Source organism: Nyctereutes procyonoides, unplaced genomic scaffold (assembly GCF_905146905.1).
Source record: "Nyctereutes procyonoides isolate TBG_1078 unplaced genomic scaffold, NYPRO_anot_genome, whole genome shotgun sequence".
Lineage (NCBI taxonomy): Eukaryota > Metazoa > Chordata > Mammalia > Carnivora > Canidae > Nyctereutes > Nyctereutes procyonoides.
In genome coordinates, this window is record NW_026575120.1 from 30,734,339 (window position 1) to 30,753,212 (window position 18,874).

At 39.4% G+C, this 18,874-nt stretch overlaps 1 protein-coding gene across 6 annotated transcripts in view; it reads left to right on the forward strand.

The window, feature by feature from the left end:
• The first annotated feature begins 509 nt into the window (after positions 1 to 509).
• CNOT4 (CCR4-NOT transcription complex subunit 4) overlaps positions 510 to 18,874 on the forward strand; it is a 141,445-nt gene continuing 123,080 nt past the window's right edge. For all 6 annotated transcript variants that reach the window (XM_055334901.1, XM_055334903.1, XM_055334902.1 and 3 more), the window contains exon 1: positions 510 to 717. The gene's annotated coding sequence lies outside the window, so the exon portion shown is untranslated. The remainder of the gene's footprint in view (positions 718 to 18,874) is intronic.

Below are 18,874 nucleotides of genomic sequence, written 5' to 3' on the forward strand. Positions count from 1 at the left end.
CCCTCTCCGCGGACAGACACGGCCCCAAACGCAAATTCTCACCCTAGATCAAACCCCGCGCTCCTCCCACCCGCCCCCTGCCTCGACCCCGCCCCCTTAGGTACCTGCGGTGGGGGCGGGGCACAGAGGAGCCCGAGCCGGCTCCCCTCCAAAGTGCTGAAGCTCGCTTGGACTTCTGGAATCCCATTCCTGAGCAAACCCCGAGGACTCCGAGCGGCTGGCGGAGCCCGCCGGCCACAGGCCAGCGGGGCTTCACAGGCGGGCGCAGAACGAAGCAAAACACGGAGAAAGGCGGTGGTGGTGAATCGAACAGCCACGTGAGGCGGGCATCAAGTCCGCCCCCGGGGGCGCCAGAACTGCAACTCCCGGCTTGCAGCTGGGCGGGCATCCTCCGCGGACTACAACTCCCAGGGTGCTGCGGGCGCGGCCGCCCGCCTCTCCTCCCGCCCCTCCCCCCGCCCCTCCCGGCCGGATCGGCGTGCGCCTGCGCACCGCAGGCCCGAGGAGTCTTACCCTAATGTAAGATGGTGGCCCGTCTGGCTGTGGAACCCACCGAAAGCTGAGAGTCCGTCTCTCAGCCGTAAAGGTCGGACTCGCGGAAGCAATCAGGCCCGGTTCTGAAGAGTTTTTGTGTCCCCGAAGCTCGTTCAGTGGTCTCCCGTGAGGACGCGGCAGCGCGTGGAGTCGGCTGAGGGGAAAGCGAGGCAAGGCAGGCGGGTGAGTCCGTGCGGGGCTGGGCTTAGGGGAAACCCGGGGCTGACCGGCTACGAGAGCGCGGAGGCTTCGCTGGGACTGTGCAGGCCGCACCCCCCTCCCTCCCCACCCCCCGCTTCGCCTTCACCCTCCTCCTCCTCCTCCTCGGCCTTCCTCCTCCCCGCCGCCCCCCCCCCCTCCCCGCTCTCCCCTCTACGCCACAGCAGTTAGCACCGGGGAGAGGGAGCGGGGCTGGAGGCGGCGCAGCGGCGACTCCTGCGAGACGTCCCCAGCCGGGGAGCCGAGGCGCACTCCCGTCCGGGGCTCTCCGCCCTGCGCTTCCGTGGGGCACGAATCCCGGGGCTCGGGACTCCCCCCTGCCTGGTGTTCCCCCCTGCCCTCTGCCTGGCGTCCTTGTCCCGGAGCCGCCGCCTCCCCGGCCCGGAGCCATCACTTGCACTCCGACCCGAGCCGCTGCTGCTCACCGGTCCCCGCTCACCGGTCCCCACTCCCCGTGCCCCCGCCCCTCGTCCTGCTGTGTGTGTGTTTTTCCTGCTGCCCCCGCTCCCACCCCAGAGTTAGCCTTTGCCCCCCCTCCCCTCTGCAGTCCGCCCCTACTCTGCCTGCTACACTGGCGCGCGCCTTCTGAGGTGCAGCCTCTGCTTTAAGCACATCTGTCATTTTAAAGCTGCCCCTTAAGTATCTGTGATGCTGCTGCTGCTGCTGCTGCTGCTGCTCGGTCTGACCCACCTGTTTCAGAGCTTTCTTGGCAATTGTCCGTTCCTTCCCTCTTTTCTGTACAGATTCTTTCAGCATACACTTCCAGAAAGGGGAAAGGAAAAAAAAAGGGGGGGGGAATGCCCCGTCTTGGCCCCCTGAAAAGTCAAGTTGGGGAAGTGAATTAAGTGAGGTGAATTACTGTTAAACGTCAGGAGTCCAGATCATTTTTATTAAGGCTGCTCGGGAGAGGAGCGTTTTCTTTTCTTTTCTCCTTCTTCTTCTTCTTTTTTTTTTTTTTTCCTTTCAGTGATCTATTTGTGGATTATCCGCTCTGTTGGGACTTGTGGCTTTTTGTTGTTTGTTTGTTTGTTTGTCCCCTCCCAACCCCCGCCGCCGCCTTCTATTTTTTGACCGGCTTCTCTCTGCTGCTAAGCATCCTACTGAATTACCTCCCCCCCCCACACACACACACACACTTCATGTGAACTCTGATTATACCAGCAAATATAAGCCCAGGCATTTCAAAATAAGATAAATCTGGCCTGCAACCAAATGAATCTGTGAGCTCCACACGAAAATAGGAGATTCTGATTATCTGGTGCTTCTGTGTGGGTTACAGATCCTTTCCATATTAAAAATTGGTCATTGACTCCATGGGTTCTATTGCCGGTCGGCTTAATTGATGACATATTTATGGTTCAGGTGGAAATTTCCTTTCCAGCCAGTATTAGGCTTACTTAGGGGTTGTTGGATTTGGGAAGTTGTCTCTTGTGACATTTCTGGAATGGTAGGCATCTGAATGAATGGTCTTCTCTTGAAGACTCATTAGATATAATTGCAAAAGAAAAATGGAATTTTTTTTCCCTCAAAAACTGAATTCCCATTTTTTTGTTCCACAGAAAAGAAGGGGGGCTGGGAGAAGAAATGACAAAGCTGTACTCTTACATGCATCTGTTGGCACTCAGTGTTATTAGTATCTACATTAAAAAGCGGAAAACTAGGAACAAGGGATGGCTAATAATGTGTGTTTTTTGTTGAAAGCAGAAATTGGAATGCCCTGACTAATGGTACAAGGAGCCTGTAATCACAGCTCTGTGAAATAAAGAATTATTGGGAAGGCAAATGGGATTACATAGATCAGATACATACATTTCAAGTTTAGACATAAATAAGACACTGTGTTAAGACACGTGTAAAAATGTTGAAGTCATAGTAGCAATCTCATGCCGCAGTATACCTCTTGTTTGCAAAAGTAATAGTACCTCAAGAAGAAAGACATACCTAGTTACCCTTTTAATCACTTTTGCGCGTTGCTTTATTCTTGTGATTTTTGTAAATTTTTCCTGTAATACTTGAGGAATCTTCCTTTGGCACTATATTTACTGGATTGTGATGAATGGTCTGCTTTTTCAGATATAAACCAAGGTTAAAAAAGCTGTTTAGAAAAACTTCTTTTAGGCACTGAAGCCCCAATTTGGGGAGACTAAATAAATCCCTACTCTCTGAGAATTGTAAGCAGTTTATATAGCTAGCCTTGTCCTGAGTTATAATTCAAGATTTTTCTTTTAAAAATTACTCATATTTATTCTGTTAGTAGGAACATGCTTAATACAATTGATCTTCAACTCTAAGTAAAAATATATATCCTTTTCTTTTGTCATGTGCTGCTGAAGAAGATTTCCACTTCATACCTGCAAATAATACGAACACAAGGTTTAGGAAACCTTGGCAGTCATACTTGGCTGATTTGTAAGCAGTGTGTTCTAGGAGAGGACTGTTTTTCTGGCAGAAAAGTGTAAATGATTTTAATACATCTTTTGTTTTGTAAAGATCCTTTAGCTCACTAATAAATACATTCTCAAGTAATTTTCTTCACTCCATACTTCTCTCCAGCAGTCATCAGATTCTTAATTTCAGCACTTGGAAGTCAAAACGAATTCACTTTGAGATCTTTAGTACATTTGAAGGAGGTATTTAAAAAAAATTTTTTTTTTTTTTTTGCATTTTGATAGGAAATTGGGATCTGTAATTTCAAAATACTTTTGTATGGTTTAAGTTTTTACATGTAATCTGCATTGCAACTTCATACTTTGGTGGATTTTGTTTGTTTTTTTCTTTCTTTCTTTCTTCTTTTTTTTTTTGATTGGAATAATATTTGCCAGGTTCAGTAGTTGAATTCTTCAGACAAATAGGTGATTTCTATAGGAAGGTTTTTGAACATGAATTACTTTAACTTATATAAAATTTGTTTTCATAAAATTGCATAGACAAGCCTTTTACTAGGTTGAGGCAGTTATAATCAAATGACAATGCAGGAAAAGAAAATCTTATACTGCCCTTCAACTTCATTAGCAGTAACTTTCAACTCATTGTTTTGTAAAAGAAGGTGTTGCTTAAGGATGAATTCTTTCATTAGGGGAATTTTATTTTTAAAATGATTTTAAAACACTTAAGGGAATGACAAAAATATTTTCTGTTTAAGCACTCTGATTTTAGAAGGCTTCCCTTTCCTTCCCTACTCCTGGTTTTAAGGTGAAGCTACACTCTTCATTTTAGTGTGTATGTGCAAGTATTTTGTACCTGCAGTAATACTCAATTGAATCTATTTCAACTCATGTTATTATTTTTATAGATCATTCAAGTGAAATAGAAAGTCTTAATTTGTGAAAACTTCAGCCTCTGCTGAAAATTCAGTTAGTTTTTCTGTCATTAAGTGTGGTACTGTCTTGACTTTTTGTGAAGGAAGATACATTTAGCTCAGTTAGTTCCAAAGGAAAACAGTGGGGAAATAGGTTATAGAGATTTTTACTGTTCTAGAAATAGTATAACTGGAATGTACTACATACTTTTCTCAAAGGGTTTCTTAATCTAAGTGGAACTTGTAAATGGTTTTTATCCCACTGGAATAGCGTGTATTGGATAAAACTTAACACATTTTGAGATATAAAAAATTTTATGTTACTTCAGAGATACTAAGAAAAATCTGCAAATACCCATTCTTACATAAAATGTGTCAATACCCCTGGTATCTTAAAGATAGTAATAAATATTTTTTTCTCAGTAGTTGAGATTTTGCAAATTATAATGATGGCATAGTAAGTGGGACTTTTTAATCACATATATAGTGGTTTTCTGAAAAAACTTTTTCCAAATTGTTTTTAATCTTATTATGTGGTCTTCTTTATTAGAAAAGAGTGTGTGGTAAATGTTAATTAACTTTTTTAAGTGTAGTAATATAATCCAGTGGGTTTGGTCACATTTCTTTTTCATAGTATAATTCTTTTACTTTTTAATCAGAAATTGGTTTATGGAAGAGAAAATTTCAACACTGTTTTGCTCCTTTAGATTAGTGTTCCCATAGAACTTTTTTTTCCAGGGCAAGGGAGACCTTAGATGCTATCAAAAAAAATGATTACTTTTACTTACTATAAAGAGTTGATTTTCAGGATAGTACAAGGGAATTTGAGGATGAGTTTATTCCCAATATCTGTATTTGTGAGGAAGATTTCATTCTTACTATGTTTATACAAGAGTATTGTCCTGTTTTAAACTTTAATTGCATTGGGTGATGAGATGATAGATTGCTACGAAGATAAATCTTGCTATTTGTATGTCTGTCTGTCTCATGCCATTTCAAAACGTAATTTTTTTTTTTTTAGTTACGGCAACTAAATCTTGCCTCTTGAGTGTTTAGAGACAGTATGGAGAGGGAAAATCAAAATAATCATATTATTTTATTCCCAAAATCGGTCCTGAAAAAAAATAAGTCAAGGCAAAAAAAAACCAAAAAACAGTGCAATTAGAAGAATAAAATGCCAACATTTAAAGGTAGCTGGTGTTGCATTCCTGCTTTTGGAAGAAGTTAATGAATGATGTTGTAGGGGATAATACTGATTGAAATTTGAAAAATAGCTATAGACTGAAATATCAAAAGGGTGGAGCATTCCGTAGCAGCAACAAACAGATACATTGTCATTAAGCCAAATATCTGAAATTTCTTAAGCATGTTTTTCAGTCTTTGGAATAAAGAAGAAATGCTAATTTTTCTGATTACTGAAGAACCTGTTAAGTCATTCCTTATTGAGGGCAGTAGATGTCTTCAGATTATGAATTTCCTAAAATAATACTGGACGATTTGTGTTCTTGAACATTGATTGTAGCAGTTTTTTTTTGACCTTTTGTATGCTTATGGTTTTTTCCTGATATTTTTTATTTTCTGAGGTTTGGATGGACCTATTTGTGAATGCTGTAATTGAATGAAAATTTGAAATACACACAGTCTTGCTTTTAGTAAGATTATTTCTTTGATACAGAGCCCTTTCCATTTTGATCACATTTTTTACCTTATTTTTATTAATTCTTAGAATTAGAATGCTATAAATTCTCTGTCAAATTAGATCTTTCCAGAAATTTTTTTCTTAACTGAATTGGGACCTAAATATTTGTTGAGTAAATAAAATGTTATAATGTATCTTGGTTTTGTCATTTAAAATGAAGTAAAGAGATTATTAGTATTTAGAAAAAAAATAAACTTACTAAAGTGAAAAATCTTAAGTATAAAAGTTGATACCAACTTCTGTGTAGTTGTCATTCAGCTTCAAGGATTATCACCTCATAACCAATCTGGTTTCACATATACCTCTACTTACTTTATCTCCCATCCCCCTGCTCTTTGACCTAGATTATTTTGGAGCAAATCCTAATCATCACATTATTTCATTTGTACTGGAACTCTCTTGACATAATAAAATATCTTGATTTTTTTATCAAGATTATTTAATCAGCTTATCAAATCGTCTTTGAGTACTTATAGATCCACTTTTTGGGCTATGACTCAACCTCTTAAGAGTTTATCATCTTATTGGGTAAACTTTCATAATAGTATAACTAGCACTGTCCAAAGCAGTATCCAAATAATGTGCTGTATACGTAGTCAAGTCTAGTACTTCAGTGTAGGGATGTCTTCAGACTGAAGTTCTAGGAGTGAGCCTTGCTAGGAAAAGTGGGACTTGATTAAATAATATATACCATCTGCAAAGGGAGAGAGCATCTCCGGAAGAACATTCCATATGTGAGCAAATATTCGTTGTGACTAGCATGATGTCGGAGGGATGTAAGTAGTCTGACCACTTGAAACAAGGTCTTACTTTCTGGGAATGGTGTTAGATAAGTTAGTATACTACGGTAGAGCTGGGTTATGAAAAGTATATTCAGTGTCAAGTTGAATTTGATCTAACTATTAAATAGTAAGGAACCATTAGAGTTGGTCAGGAGGCATGAGATAACATATTAACAGTGCTTTTTTTTAAAAGAAAGATTTCTTTTCAGTAGGATACCTCATATTTTGGGGCTGACAATTGAGTTGGAATTTCTTTTTTTTAAATATTTTATTTATTTATTCAGAGAGACACAGGGAGAGAGGCAGAGACACAGGCAGAGGGAGAAGCAGAGTCCATGCACGGAGCACGATGTGGGACTCGATCCCAGGGCTCCAGGATCACACCTTGGGCTGAAGGCAGACACTCAACCGCTGAACCACCCAGGCGTCCCGAGTTGAATTTGAAAAATTAATGACTAGGCCACTGAGGTAAGGGGCCACCGAGAGAAGTTAGTGTTGAAGTACTACAGGATTTGGCAGCTAATTGATTCCATCTTCTCTTTCAATCCCTTACATTCAGAAATGACACCAAGGTTTTTGAGAATGAAGAACTGAAGAAATGTGGTTGATTTATCTTTGATAGTAAACTTCAATTTATTATCCAGGCCTAGCTTTTGGAAGGGAAGTGATGATGTATGATACTCAGTATAACAATCTTAAATCTTAAAAATTTCTGTAGAGAATAGCTACCAGTGTTTTAAAATAATTTTAGATATTCTTTCACTGGGGAATGAGAGTTTGGAAAATAAAAGACAGTCTTAATTATATGATTGTAAGAGGGGCATCTGGGTTGCTCAGTTAAGTGTCCGATCTCAGGGTTCTGGGATTAAGCCCTCTGTTGAGTTCTGTGCTCAGCATGAAGTCTGCTTCATGAGATTCTCTCTCTCTCTTTTTTTTTTTTTTAAATTTTTGTTTTTATTTATTTATGATAGTCACACAGAGAGAGAGAGAGGCAGAGACACAGGCAGAGGGAGAAGCAGGCTCCATGCACCAGGAGCCCGATGTGGGATTCGATCCCGGGTCTCCAGGATCGCGCCCTGGGTCAAAGGCAGGCGCCAAACCGCTGCGCCACCCAGGGATCCCGATTCTCTCTCTTTCTACCTCTGTACTCTCTCTCTGTGTTTGAGCTCTCACTCTCAAAAAAAAAAAAAAAAAAAAAAAAAGGGAAGAGAAATTACATGATACTAAGAGATGGAACATATCTCACTTATAAAAGAGAAGTTTATGCCTCACCTGCATCTTATGGTGAATGAGTTCAGAAGGAGTATTAGGAAACTTTTATCTGAATATAACCAATATATATTATTAAATATTTGTAAAATTTAATAATGACCCAATGAGAGCAGAAAAAGTGGCAGAAAATTCTGATGAAGTAGGGCACTAACTATTGTCAGCTCCAGCTCCCTTAAGGATGGGTAAGTTTAGGTCAGCAGGCTAGAAAAGAATGTAGGGACATTATAAAATGAAAATGTGTTCTTTGTTTTATTTTGTCATACTCTGCAAAGGTATTATTAGAAATAGATCTGTTTAAACAGTCATATGTGTTTTATTTGGAATTTTTCTTAAATTATGAGACCCTTGAAGCGCTTTTTTGTTTTGTTGAATCTTCATTAAACCAGCTTTCTTCATCTGTTTTGTATTTCTCGAAAATTTTGCATTTGTTTTGTGAAGGAAAATTTTACATTTTGTCTTAAAGCAGAGGGGGAAGTAGATTTCTTGCTTCTGGCTTTTTAAGTAGTCGATGAATAATACTGTATTGCTATTTATTCTCTTACTGTTTCCTTCAATATCATGTATTCATTCTGTATAGTATATAGAATGTGGATCTTAAGGATTCTCAGAGTCTGAAAACGTCTCAAGCTGAGGGTGCTTGCAACAACTTCAAAACTAAATTTATTTTTATTTACCATTCATTTTTGGTCCTGGTATTATGAAAGGTATGACCTACAATAATGCCATAGACCTTTTAGGTACTTAGGAGATATTGATAAGGATAGGAAATACTGACAGGGATACAGATGATGATGCAACATAGTACATATTGGGACATGTCTGTTTTTCTTCAACATTCTCTCCATCTGACGACCTCCTTACTCCTGGTAATGTGACAGAGCTATTTTTGACATTTTTTACTTATTACTTTATTTAGCTGGCCATGTGTGCTTTCTAATGTGGTCACTAGAATGGAAAGCTATTGCCTTCTTGGGGGCTTACGGAGGGGGGGAGTATTTTTTTTATTCCTAATTTTTTAAAAAGAGTTTATTTATTGATGAGAGACACACAGAGAGAGGCAGAGATACAAGCAGAGGGAGAAGCAAGCTCCCTTCTGGAAGCGTGATGCTGGACTTGATCCCAGGACTCCGGGATCACGGGAACGCAACCTGAGCCAAAGGCACACTTAACCACTGAGCCACCCAGGTGTCCCACTAACAAGGGGTTTAATGTGTTAATTTTGGATTTAAGATTGAATTGAGGTCCCTTCCTGGAGGAGAATCATGAGGATTATATATCTTTCTCATTGCCACCAGTGTATGTGGGAGGGAAATATCAAATACATAGCATAGCATTGAGAATATCTTCAGTGTAGCTGCCAATCTAGTCTTTTCCCAAGAAATTTTAATTTAGTCCTTTGGAGTGTGGAGCCATTTATAATGGTGGTAGTGGGGAGAAAATGGTTCCTTGCTCCAAAAAAATCTCTCTTAGATTTTAAGAACTTAAATAAATTTCTTATTATTAGAGGTTTGCTTCTTTTTCATTCAGTTCTTAAGAAGGAGCTGATTTTGTGAGTGACTTTGGGGTTGCCTTGGGTGGCCAGGAGGGTAGGTGCATTGTAAACCCAGGAAAGGGGAGGGGAGGCAGAAAATAAAGTCAGAAGATTGCAGATTCTAACAATGGCAACTGTGCATTTTTGCCTAAAGAATTGATGGCAATGGCTCCTTTGCTCCCTTTGGTTACACACTTCAGGTTTATTGTTTATTTATTTTTAAAGATTTCATTTCTTTATTCATGAGAGACACACAGAGGGAGAGACTTGGATGGAGAAGCAGGCTCCTCGCAGGGAGCCGAAAGTGGGACTCCATTCCAGGACCCCGGGATTACGCCCTGAGCTGAAGGCAGACATTCAACCACTAAGCCACCCAGGTGTCCCTTTTTGTTTAAAGATTTATTTGAGAGAGGAGAGGGAGAATGAGCATGGTGAGGAAGGGGCAGAGGGAGAGGGAGAGCCAAGCAGGCTCCACTCCCAGCATGGAGCCTGACATGGGGCTCAATATCACAACCCTGAGATCACGACCTGAGCTGAAACCAAGAGTTGGACACTTAACCGCCTGTACCCCCTAGGCACCCTGGGATTGTTTTTTTTTTTCTAAGACTATAATTACAAGTTGGGAAGGCTACAGACTTTAGCCTTTTCCAAGTCAAACTAGCATCCTTGTCCAGCCTTGTGCATTTTAACCTTTATAAGTTGAAACCTAATGAATTAGTCTTTTCTCTGCCATGAGGAAAGGGGAAACAGGAAAGAGAAGGATAGGTATGATACTCCTCATCTGCTTATATGTTAGTGATGTAATATTCTAAGATTATTTTATGAAAAGTTCTCTGCCTTTTATTTTTAATTTTATGAATTCAGTTATAAAATAGCTTCATGAATTTACCAAATGAGTCCTTAGGAACATTTTAAAAGGTCCTTTGGTAGCCATGGAGTTAATGATAGGCTAAAGAGTACCTCCTTAAGTTGATGCTTGGTGGTACTTTTTGAGATTTCTTACTTCTACTAAACTCTTTCCTGTCATACTGGACACAGTCCTAGAAGTGACTTTTGCTTCCAAATAATAAAGCTAGTAGTCTCTTTTTAAGGTAGCTACCTTCCCTGCATTTTATTCAAATCTATTTTGATCCTGATGGAAGCAAGCATGACAGTAAAATACTTTAATACAGTCATTCTAACAAAAGAACATTAGTCATGTGTCACCATATATTCTTTTGTCATGCCTGGTGAATATTTTCAGCAGCTTTGGTGAACTCTGAATAATACATGATGTGTCTGTTTACAGATTGTATTTTTTATTGTGTACTATTAAATTCTACAATTTTTAAAACTTGACATGATATTAAAGAAATATTTTCTTCAGTATTTGAAGCACAGGACTAACTTAAATGATTTTCCGTAGTTGAACATAGTTTTTAATAGCCTCTCATTTTCTGTGCAAGCCCTTTGAATTCTCCCTATTTTTATTTATTGCTGCTACTGGGAGTATGCAGTATACTAGGAAGCAAGACTGCCTAAATGTAAATCTTGGCTCTACCATCTACTACTTGTCAGACCGAAAGTTACCTGTTGGGCCTCAACTTCCTCATTTGTAGGATGAAGATGTGAGAATTATCAGAATAAATGACATAATATATGTAGAGTCCTCGGAATAATGTTCAGTATGTAGCAAATGCTGTATAAGTGTCTGCTAGTATTATACATATGAAAGATTCAGAAAACATTCATTTTTGAAGACTTATTTTTTTATTAAAGACATCTTTTAATGTTTAGGTACTAGACATTTGGTTTTAGTAGTTATTTGATAAGCTGGAAATTAATGTGTTTGAGGGGATAATCAAAGGATTAGCCTGCCTAGAATTCTTTGAATCAGGGAGTATTAGAAAATGACACTGGATAGATGTGATAAAAATGATTATGGAGTGTTTTGAACTGAGGCAGAGAAACTTAGATGTGGTTGTTAAGAGGGCAATCATGGCAAGGTTCTCTTTTTTTTTTTTAACATTAGGAGAGTGAGGTGCTTAAAATTGTATTTAGGGGAAGATGGTTTTTGGGTGTCCTTGGTAGCACAGAATTATTTGATTTTATGTGGACAGACTGTTTGTTGTTGTTGCTGTTGTTGTTTTGGTCTGTTCTGTTCACTGATCTACTTTAATAGTCCAGACAGTGCCTCATAGATATTAAGTGCTCAATAAATGTTTATCAGATGAATGAATCTTAAGGGAGTCTGTGAGGTAATGAGAGAAACACAAAAGACCCAAATTAAACTTTGAGACCTCTGTATTTAAGGAGTCAAAGTGAAAAGTGTTATTAAAGCAATAATTGGAGAAGTAGAAGGTAGATAGAAAAGTGTAAGTTTTGGAAAACAAAGAGATTTTCCAGTAGAGAGAAATCACAAAGATGAGGAATAGGAAGATCCAATACAGTATCATTTGTATTCCATGAAGAAAAGAAAGTGGCATAGTCCAATACAACATTTAAGGAGAATGAAAGTAGAGAAAGCCCTTTGGCTTATGATGATCAAGAACCATGTTAAAGCAATTTCACTAGTCTGAGAATGTAAACCAGATTTGGGGAAAAGGTTAAGGAAGATGTAAGTGCAGACTTTAGGTGATGATTCAATCTAGAAAATGACTGTAAAAATGACAGGCAGACAAATTATAATAGCTTTCATAGTTATTGAATGTGTACTATGAGGGATTCTATTTATTAGAAGAAAACTTGAGGCAGTTTGTACTGAGTGTTTTATAGTAGAGAAGAGTAACTACACATGCTGCTTCAGGACTCTTGACACTTGCTAATTGTGTACCTCTCCCTTGTAACATGGAGGCAATGTTATATTTCATAGATCTGTGCTAAGGATTACGTTATTTTATCTTTTTTTTTTTAAATTTTTTTTAAATTTTTATTTATTTATGATAGAGAGAGAGAGAGAGAGAGAGGCGCAGAGACATAGGCAGAGGGAGAAGCAGGCTCCATGCACCGGGAGCCCGATGTGGGATTCGATCCTGGGTCTCCAGGATCGCGCCCTGGGCCAAAGGCAGGCGCCAAACCGCTGCGCCACCCAGGGATCCCTTATCTTTTTTTTTTTAAAGATTTTATTTATTTATTTACAAGAGACACACGCACACAGAGGCAGAGACCTAGGCAGAGGGAGAAGAAGGCTCCATGAATGGAGCTCAATGTGGGACTTGATCCTGGGACTCCAGGATCACGCCCTGAGGCGAAGGCAGACACTCAACCACTGAGCCCCCCAGGTGTCCCTGTTTTATCCGTTTAAAAACACTTGAAACAATGCTCCGTAGCTGGTAAATGTTTTATAAATGTTAGCTGTTATCACTCACTATTGAGGTAGATAGTGGGATTGGAGGTTCACATAGAAAAGAAAATAAAGAAATTAATGAAATTATTGCCAAGTAATGGCAAGAACTAAATGGAAAGGCCTTAGAACCTTTGCTCTGGCTCTTCTCTTTGCCCGAAGAATGCTTTTCCAGATACCCACATAGCTACCTCAACTCCTTCAGACCTTTGCTCAAATGATCTCCTTTTCAGTAAGGCCTACCCTATTTATTTACAATTAGAACTCAGGCTCTTCTCCCTTAATATTTGCATTATTTTGTTTTTTTCTGTAATATTTTCATACATATCATATAATTCATTTATTCTATACCTGCACTATTTGTTGCTGATCTCCATCTACTGGGGTAGGGATGTTTGTTTCCTGATATATCCCAGGTTCTGGGAATAGTATTTGGTACATAGTAGTAGGTGCTAGGTATATGCTTGCTGAACTGAATTCTGCCATTGAGGTGGGCTTTCTGAGATTTGTGAACACTACGTAGAAGTTAATGTTGAATATTTCCTCTCCTTTCTGAAGAGTCCTTTTTGGTAGTAGTTTTCTTAGCATTTACTTGGGAAATCCATTTAGCTGAGGAGAGAAAAATGTGAGATGAATTCCTTTTTTGCTACGATAATTATATTTTACACTTGATTAGCTAATAAATACTTACCTTCGAGTGCTTATTAGATACTAGGTACTGTTCTGACCTCTTTATTAGTTTTTAAGAATTCTGCATCCTTACAAGTATATTATAGTTTCCTTGGAAGCCATCGTTAGGGATGAAGGGGAAGCCCTTTTTTGCACAGAGACTAAGCCTGCCTGTTGTCTTCTTTTGACAAAGACCTTCTTACATAGCATTTCTCCCTCCAGCATTCACAGCCTTGACACTATACTTGCCTGAAGTAGTCAGGACTAATCTCATTATATCCGTTATCCCTTTTTATGTCAGTCTCTGCTAGTCTCACACTTTAATCCCCCAGGATTCTCAACATTTCCTGTCTTTTCATTCCTCTCCCTATCAGCAAAATTTCTTGTGTCGTTTTTTTTACCTGAACATTTTCTCTACTTTCTACTTTTCTGAAAACAGTGCTTCCCTTGCAGTCCTCTTACATGTTGGCTATTAAATTTTTCATTTTTTTCTTGTATGCCATCATCAAAGGTCCGTGGGGAGTCCCCATGCACTAATTCTGACCTCCATTGAATGTGAGTTGAAGAGGGGACCTGGTTCCACTGAGCCTGAAAATGGGGCAAATGCGTTCCATTTTCCTCCCCTCCCTGAAACTTGTCTGTTAATGGGTTATGTTGTCCATAAACCGTTGTTTACTGTCATCTACTGCACCCTGGATTATGCCTTCTATTTTCTTGACTATTATTGCTCCTGGCTCATTATTATCCTTGCTGATATTATGTCTCTTTTAATTCTTCATAATTTCGACATATACCATCTCTGATCCTTCTGTGGCTTTCTCTAAACTCTTTAAAAATTTTGCTCACTACCTCATCTCAGTCACTCACTCCATGGTTGTACCTTAACACCTATTACCAGTAACTTGAACCCTTTTATGATTTTCAATTCATGCAACCCCCCTCTGCCATCTGTCTTTTCAGCTCATTATACCTAGGACCTTAAGACAACAGCCTTTGACTGTCATTAGGACCTCCAGTCCACGGACAGTCTTTGCCCTCTTGATTTTCTGTCTTTTTACCTATTATACATTCATTACCTAGTGATTGATCATTGTATTCATTTTCTTTCATATGCTCTCTCTTCTTTTGCCCTTTTTTTTTTTTTTTTTTTACTTCATACTTACTTGGCCCAACATAAACTCTCGTTAAGTCAGATTCTCTTGAGTAGTTCATGTCTGCACCTGTGTGGCTAAAAGTGACTGAAGAAAATACCTACGATGAGCACTCTCACTTTAAATTCATAGTAAGAAACCTCAGGTGGCCCTTAATATTGTCTGGCAGTCATAGTCTATTTCTTTAGTCCATTCATTTTTCCATCTCCCAGATGACTTTGTTATACCCTTGCCTTCTCAGACTCCCAGCTTTCCTCTTTATATTCACTGTCAGTTAACAGACTTGCTTCCTATTCTGTTGAAAAAATAGAAGCCGTCAGAACATTTACAGACTCCACCACTGCATCTGTGTACCTGGTGATCTGACTCACAGACTTTGCCTTCTTTCTGTTACTATAGATGAACTATCTCTGCTTCTATGCAGCTTCTCTGATTAATGCATTAGATTCCATCCCCTTACTCTGAACATTGCTCTAAGCAATTCTCCCCCCTCTATTCAGATCATTAATTTTTCCTTCTTTTCTGGATCGTTCCTATCAATGTGCAAACATGCTATAATTTTTATCCTCATAAAAATACCTTCCTTTGTTCTTCTCTCTTTCCATTGCTGCAGAACCCCTTAAAGCATTGTCTAAATGTACTTGTTCTGGTTATTTTATCATGTTTTTTCTGAAGCCCGTTCTAGTCAGGCTTTGGCTCCTACCATCACTGTACCGAGATTGTTTTTGTTTAGGTCTCATCTCCTAAGAATGACAGTGGTAAATCTAGGAGTCCTTTTTTTTGTATTATGTAATCAATCTACGTTTGACAAGTTTTTTTCTCCTTCCTCTTTGATACACTTGTTTCATTTACCTTTTAGGATACCGTATTCCCTTGGTTTTCCTTAAAACTTACTGGATGCTTCTCCTTCGCCTTTCTTGTTAGATTCTCCTCTTTGCCTACCTCTAAACAGTGGAATATCCCAGGGCTCAGTACTTGATTATCTTGCCTATTTACCCTTACTCCCTTGGTGATCTCTGCTAGTTTCATGGCTTTGAATTATTTCTTCTTCTTCTTCTTCTTCTTCTTCTTCTTCTTCTTCTTCTTCTTCTTCTTTTCTTCTTTTCTTCTTTCGGGGAGGGCCTTTGAATAGCTTCTAAATGTTGATGAGTCTTAAGTTTATTTCTCTAGCTCAGACTACTCTCCTTAACTCCAGATTTGTATATGTAGTTCCCTATCTTCACTGGAATGACTGTTAAATATCTCAAACTCACCATGTCCAAAATAGAATTCATTCCCTTCCTTCCCAATTCTGCTCTCCCTTACCTGCTTCACCCACATAGCCTTCTTCATCTCAAATGTTGGCAGCTTTCAGTTGCTCAGGCCAGAAACCTTGGTGTCATTCTTGACTCTCTTGCTCTCACACATTTATTCCATCAGGAAATTCTTGGCTCTACCTTTTTTTTTTTTAAAAAGATTTTATTTATTCATGAGAGACACACAAAGAGACAAAGAAAGGCAAAGACATAGGGAGACGGAGAAGCAGACTTCTCTGGGGAGCCCGATGAGGGACTCCATCCCAGGACCTGCGATCACGCCTTGAGCCAAAGGCAGATGCTCAACCACTGAGCCACCCAGGCATCACCCCTCTTTTTATTTTTAAGATTTTATTTGAGAGAGAGAGTACCTCTGCACAAGTTGGGGGAGGAGCAGGGGGAGAGGGGGAGAGACTAGCAGACTCCTTGCTGAGTGCTGGGCACAATCCCAGGACCCCAAGATCACAGTCTGAGTCAAAGTCAGACACTTAGCTGACTGAGCTACCCAGGTGCCCCACTAACCATCCTTTTTTCAACCCTACATAGAGAAAGACTTGACATCTATATCCCTGAAGAACTTGGAAAGAGAAGGTCTGAGTTGGTTACTATTTCAGAAAGTTGCTTTGAATGGAAGAGTGGCCCACCCACCCCCTTTTAAAAAATTATTTATTTATTTATTCAAGAGAGGCACAGAGAGATAGGCAGAGGGAGAAATAGGCTCCCTGCAGGGACCCTGATTCAGGACTCCATCCCAGGACCACAGGATATGACCTGAGCCAAAGGTAGATGCTCAAACATTGAGCTACCCGAGTGTCCCTGGACCACCCTTTGTTAATAGAGGTCTGCTGTTACTTCACTACTACCACTGATGTTCTTTAGCAGCATTTGCTTTCCCTCATCCTCTGCCAAATTCAATGGCCTGTCTACCCCTGCCCTTTTTGTCTTTTCTTACTTTCAGGTGGAAGTGTTGTATTTCTTAACTTTTGGCACTATTTGAATTAGCATTTTATACTCAGAACTTTCTTTTTACATATCCTGAAACCTGTTCTTAATTCTGGGATATGAGTTGGTTTTACTTTTGTAAATAGAGTTTCCAATAGAATAATACTGAATATGATAGTAAAAGGGGAAATGATACAAATAGGTGAAAAAGAAATGTGTACAGTTGTGGGGAAGATTATGGTAATTTCTGGAGCAGTTGTATATAAAGAAGCTTAGATAAATTAAAAAGCTTAGAGATTGGTGGACAAGAAAGAACTTAATAGTTTATTTTTTAAATTTCTTTGCACTCTTTTCTCTGAAGGCACATATCCTCTAATCAGTTTTCTTTTGATTCCCTTTCAGAAAGTTCTCTTGTACTGGGATCAAAAATCTTATCAAAATTATGATATTGTGTATATATATTGCTTTTGATTATGGATCCTTTCAGATTACTGTACTTAATTTCTTGGTTTAAGGTAGATATATGCCTGTTTTTTTCAAGGCATTTCTTAGACCTGTGTTGTCCAATATGGTACCCATGAGCCTACCGGTGGCTGTTGAGCACTTGAAATGTGGCCAGTCTGGGGCACATAGGTGGCTCAGTCAGTCAGTTAAATATATGACTCTTGATTTTGGCTCAGGTCATGATCTTAGGCTTGTGAGATCGAGCCCCAGGTTGGGCTCTATGCTCAGCACAGAGTCTGCTGAGGTTCTCTCTCTACCCCTCCCTCTGCTTGTGCTCCCTCTAAAAAAATAAATTAATTAAATACATAAATGAATAAAATCTTTAAAAAAAAGAAATGTGGCTAGTCTGAATTGAGATATGTGCTATATGTGAATACTTAGTACAAAAAGATTACAAAGTATCTCATTAGCTTAAAAAATAATTACATGTTAAATTGATAATATTTTGGATGTATTGGGTTATTTTTTTTTTAAATATTTTTTTTTTTATTTATGACAGTCACAGAGAGAGAGAGAGGCAGAGACACAGTCAGAGGGAGAAGCAGGCTCCATGCACCGGGAGCCTGACGTGGGATTCGATCCCGGGTCTCCAGGATCGCACCCCGGGCCAAAGACAGGCGCCAAACCACTGCGCCACCCAGGGATCTGGATGTATTGGGTTAAATAAAATTTATTACCTTTTGTTACTTTTTCTTAATGTGGCTAGTAGAAAATTTAAAATTATATTAGTGGTGTGCAATATATTTCTCTTGGACACTGCTTACCTTTTTTTTTTAAGTTTATTATTACTATTTTTAAAAGATTCTATTTATTTATTCATGAGAGACACAGAGAGAGAGGCAGAGAAACAGGCAGAGGGAGAAGCAGGCTCCATGCAAGGAACGTGATGCAGGACTCATCCCAGGACTCCAGGATCCTGCCCTGAGCCAAAGGCAGGTGCTTAACCGCTGAGCCACCAGGCGTCCCTAAAGATTTTATTTTTAAGTAATCTCTACACCTAGTGTGGGGTTTAAAACTCACAACCCTGAGATCAAGAGTTGTACACTGTTCTGACCCTGAAGGCTGGGCACCCCTAAACTTACCTTTTTCATTGCCCTAATACGTTGAATTGTTTTTAACTCTGTTAATGATCTGTTATATGTTCACTAAAAATGAATTTGGTATTATGATTTTATTTTTTAATTTTTATTCTTTAAAAAAATTATATATTTGACATAGAGATAGAGCACAAGCAGGCGGTAGTGGGAGAGCCAGAGGGAGAGGTAGGTTCCCTGTCAAGCAGGGAGCTCAATGGGGGGCTGGATCCCAGGACCCCAAGATCATGACCTGAGCCTAAGGCAGACACTTTGTCAACTGAGCCACCACCCAGGTGCCCCTCAAGTCCTGAGTTTTCTTTTAAGCATTTGACTTGCCATACCCTGCTCATGGCACTACATGAGCATAAGTTATTCTTTCTGTCCATTGCCTGGAAGAATTTTGAAGGAGGAATTTAAACAGTGTAAGTGTCAGTCTTTTATTTACTTCTTAATAATAATAGACTATTTAATAGTACATTTTACAATTCTTCCATTATTAACATATAACTTTAAAGGCAGTTTGTGTCTGGTTAAAAAAAAAAGGATTGAAAATTTTACATATGAGTAAAAAGATTTTGTT